Source organism: Tachypleus tridentatus, chromosome 10 (assembly GCF_004210375.1).
Source record: "Tachypleus tridentatus isolate NWPU-2018 chromosome 10, ASM421037v1, whole genome shotgun sequence".
In the NCBI taxonomy this organism is placed as follows: Eukaryota; Metazoa; Arthropoda; class Merostomata; order Xiphosura; family Limulidae; genus Tachypleus; species Tachypleus tridentatus.
Genome location: NC_134834.1, coordinates 75,117,113 through 75,122,068, shown reverse-complemented (window position 1 = coordinate 75,122,068; position 4,956 = coordinate 75,117,113). Strand labels below are relative to the sequence as shown.

Below are 4,956 nucleotides of genomic sequence, written 5' to 3'. Positions count from 1 at the left end.
AAGGTCTATGAAATCCGGATAAAGTTGATAGAAGAAATTACAACCTAGTTATTCGAATTCCTTACACGTCATCGGTAAACAGATTACCAAAAATAAGGTTGTTGTTATCTTTGTGCATAATTACACAATGAACTGTTTGGATGCTCCTATCCTCGAGGAATCAAACTACGGATTTCAGAGACATAAGTTTACTGCTGACTCACCGAGGTACCAAAAACAGGAAGGATTGTATTTAGGCTTTCTAAATCTCTAAACGACTGACGCTACTAGATAATACAATAGTTGAAACCTAAGAACGTTTACAGCTATATAATCTATAGGAAAGTGAAGAACCATCAAAGGAGAGATGAGTCTTGATACTGACGGCTAACACAGAAATAAGGTCACCACGTTCTAGATCTCGTTCAATGCGCCATTATGTTGAACACCACGCTAAATGCGAGTGTCTGCGAATTTGTTTATATCTTATTTTGATGAGCTAGAAATGTTCATGCTTATGAACTAAAACGAAAAGCAGAGCCACCTATATTCCACGTACCATACTGAGTACTGGAAAAGATAATGTCTGTCTTCAGGTTTTATTTTCCCTTTTTATTTGTAATTTATATTTTTTATTTTATGAATAACAGAAACTAACGATAAATTAACACTTGTATTGAAGAACAGCTCTTTAAATCTGAAGCTATTTCACATTTTATATTTTTTATACACCATTTGCGTTCAGTAGTAATTCAGTATGTGCTCAACGTACGTGCAAGAAGACTGATGAAGTACTTTCTCTTCCTTGTTCCTGCAGGTGCAATCTGCTGATGATATTGCACTGCCATCTACAGACCATAAAAGATAATACATTGCTTTCATTTGTATGACTAGCCAACATTTCTATGTTGTTTCATTGATTATCCTGTTAAGATATATTTTCTGATCGCTAAATTAGATTTACTAGTTTTATACTTGTAATGTTACTTCTCACAATCGAGTGTATTCATAAACTACAATTACGAATAGTTTATCTTACTTGTCTTGAAACGAACTTAAAGTAGTTATTGATATTTAAGTCTAATAAACTTACATCGTTTAAATATAGAGTATATTAATCGTGAGTAAAATAATTAACTAGCTAATTTTTCTCTACCTCAAACAACGACCTAAATGTCTTTGTTCTGTTTTATTACGGACAATGTACACTGAAACTTCGACAAAAGAAAGTATTTAATGTTCATATACTAGAAGACATGGTTGACTGTTTTCCAATTAAATAGATTAAATTAGTCAGGGTTAGTAAAGGAAATCGCTTAGATGTTTATTGTTTTACTTAATATCAGAGTAAAGTATGATAGTAATGTTCTTTAATATATTTAATTGAATTAGGACGTTTGTTTCTAAACAGAGAGTTTTTGTTTGTTTCGGAATTTCGCACAAAGCTACTCGAGGGCTATCTGTGCTAGCCGTCCCTAATTTAGCAGTGTAAGACAGGGAGGCAGCTAGTCATCACCACCCACCGCCAACTCTTGGGCTACTCTTTTACCAAAAAAGTGGGATTGACCCTCACATTATAACGCCCCCACGGCTGGGAGGGCGAGCATGTTTGGCGCGACTCGGGCGCGAACCCGCGACCCTCAGATTAAGAAGCGCACGCCTTAACGCGCTAGGCAACAAAGAGTTTACACGAAAAATAGAAAATATTAAATGTAGGTGAAATTCCAACATTCTTTTGTGGCACAGCGGTACGTCTGCGGACTTATCACATTAGAAAGCGAGTTTCGATACTCGTGGTAGGCAGAGAAAAGGTAGCCCATATTCACAAAAGCCAGAGAAAGCTTTTGAATGACAATGGATACTGCTAGCAGATTGCTTTTTCTTCGATCAGTAATCCAAAATTAATGACTACTATATCTGAAACCTAGAATTCTCAAGCTTGGTCACCTAACCCTCGTGTCCATAAGTTACCATTTAGGTCGAAAGTTGCAATTCTTCTTATGAATTACAAAAAAATAAATAAGCATATGAAGCGAACATTTGTTTTAAATGTTATTTGTAATTTTCTAAAAAAACATAAAATTGTCTCACCTGTTTTTGATATTGTAGCTAATTATTGATAGTAACTGACGATTGTAAACAAATCAATAACTGTAGCTAAACTGAATAAAGAATGACAAACGTTTATGATAATTTGTTTGGTTTTGATGTATAGCTTCTTAAATGTTTCCATTACACGTGACCTACTGTCATAATTAATCATTCATTATCATCCAGCAGACTAACTATTTATTTATGAATTTCTTTTCCTCACCAAAATGTGAATTTCAATGACGAAAAGATGACGTAGAGGTTTAAACAATTTTTTCATTGAATTCTTCCTTTTAACAGACTAGTTTCACTGAATTTACAGCTCATCAACCTGGAAAAACGAAGCAATTTAAAGAGACAAACATTCCAGAGACGAATGTAACATGTCTTCACCACGCAATTCCAACATGGCCAGAGTAGATATAAGAAAAGGCAGTAAAAACACAGAAAAATCGAAAACTGTCTACATCACTGCTTGGGACGTTGAGGAAGGAATCTTTGTAGCAAATTCCATGTAAGTTGATTGACATTCACATGAATTGTTTACAAAAATCCTAAATTTTACTTTCCTCGTTGACAGGTTGAGCAAAAGACCAAAATTCCAAAATTGTCGATATCTCTATATGAAACCTGCAAAGGGAACTTTTGTATCAAATTCAATATAAACTAGTCGAAACAAGGCAAATTCATTGACCAAACCCTTTAAATTATGGTGTTATTTAACCTTGACCCCTAAAATAAAGAAAGGGGATTATATTCCCTACCACCCAGTGGCTCAGCGGTACGTCTGCGGACTTACATCGCTAAAATCCGGGTTTCGATACCCGTGGTGGGCAGAGCACAGATAGCCCATTGTGTAGCTTTGTGCTTAATTCAAACAAACAAATCATATTCCACATTTTTGTATCCATATGTATGGGCCCTTCAAAATGTATCATAATATCTCTTTACTATATCCTTTGTAAACTACTTGAGGTACAGCGGAGAGATTGTTAAAACATCTTCAAATTATGCTTTTTATGTCATATTGATTCCAACTTCACTACAATTAATAAAAAACGAGCTTAGTCGACCATATTTGTTCGTGAATGTGTGGGATCCGCAAAAACGTATCTTTGTACCAAATTCAACACAAATTTGTGGAATATGGCCGTATTAACGACACAAAACCCTTAGATTATACTTTTTTTTGTAAACATTGCATCGCCTCCCCCTATAAAGACTAAAGATGGTCAAATCCAATGTTTGTTTGTCACTGTGTTGAGCGCATAAAAGTTATAATTTTTGAGAATTTTCATTTTGACTGCTATGAATATAGCCGTACAGAAGCCTTAAACATACAATTTTGGGTTGTTTTACTTTTGACCCCATATAATCCTTAAAAAGGCTTAAGTATATAATAAAAAGATACCCATGCTTACGGAAACAAGATATAAACCTACCAAGTTTCAACTCAATCCACCTAAAACTGAAAGAATGGTGGTAGTTTGAAAAGTGTTTAGAAGAAAGACTGAAATAGAAACAATAATAAAAAGCAAGCCTTATTTAATGGTGGACTACAGCAGGTTTTCTGATTTCGTTAAACTGTCATTAATTCACTACTAATAACCTAAATACTTATGATGATTGAATAATATGTAACATACAGTTACAATTGATTATTTATTGTTATTCAGCGATCTAACAGATTATTATCTTATTTATGAATTTCTTTTCTTTACTAAAACATGAATTTAAGTGAAGAAAATTACACCAAGTAATAACGCATAATTAATTGAGACGATATGTTACGTGCTATTCAAACATCTAAGGGCCCGGCATGGCCAAGCGTGTTAAGGCGTGCGACTCGTAATCTGAGGGTCGCGGGTTCGCATCCCCGTCACGCCAAATATGCTCGCCCTTTCAGCCGTGGGAACGTTATAATGTGACGGTCAATCCCACTATTCGTTGGTAAAAGAGTAGCCCACGAGTTGGCGGTCGGTGGTGATGACTAGCTGCCTTCCCTCTAGTCTTACGCTGCAAAATTAGGGACGGCTAGCGCAGATAGCCCTCGTGTAGCTTTGCGAGAAATTCAAAACAAACCAAACAAAACTATTTTTAAATGTGTTAATGCTAATTTGTCTCTTCCTATAAAAGTGGTAGGGAATAGAGTCTGTTTCACACAAACTTTGAGATATGATAAGTATATATGATGTGATATGATAAGTGTTTATGATACGATATGATAAGTATATATGATGTGATATGATATGATGTGATATGATAAGTGTTTATGATACGATATGATAAGTATATATGATGTGATATGATATGATATGATATGATAAGTATATGTTCATTACTGTGTTATACAATCTGAACCGAAAGTTAGCAGTTTCATGTAATATATTGATCATTTTAATTTACGTTTGTTTCAGGATAATGAACAGCATGACTTATGGACTTACGAAGGATCAACGAAGTTTAATCCACTCAGTAGAGATCGGAATGTAAGGCAAACAGCCTCAAAACCAGTCTGTGTGACAAATATTATTCTGTTAGTTAAAACTATTAGGTCATCTAATAAGTAATGTCCGAAAATTTAATATAGAAAGTGCATCATCATTTCTGTTTTTGTAGAAGGCTTTAATGACTAAAATATGCAGTAGGACGTGTATAAAAATGTTCAGACAAATAAAAGAAACTAACCCACAATCCTTTTTCAGATCATTAGTAAAATAAACCTTTATGAAGATGGATGTGTCTGAGGAAGTACGTTAGGTATACAATGCTTTATGAGTTTAAAAAAGGCAATAGTGCAGCAGAAACTACACGAAACATTCAAGTTGTTTATGGTGCGGAGTCTCTCAGTGAAAGAAAACGTCAAAGGTGGTTTCAGAAGTTCAG

At 34.6% G+C, this 4,956-nt stretch overlaps 1 long non-coding RNA gene across 1 annotated transcript; it reads left to right on the top strand.

Moving 5' to 3' along the window:
- Nucleotides 1-2,394: 2,394 nt before the first annotated feature.
- Nucleotides 2,395-4,590, top strand: LOC143228119 (uncharacterized). The gene is made up of 2 exons (XR_013015202.1): nucleotides 2,395-2,584; nucleotides 4,488-4,590. It is a non-coding gene; the product is annotated as an uncharacterized LOC143228119 (long non-coding RNA).
- Nucleotides 4,591-4,956: the final 366 nt, after the last annotated feature.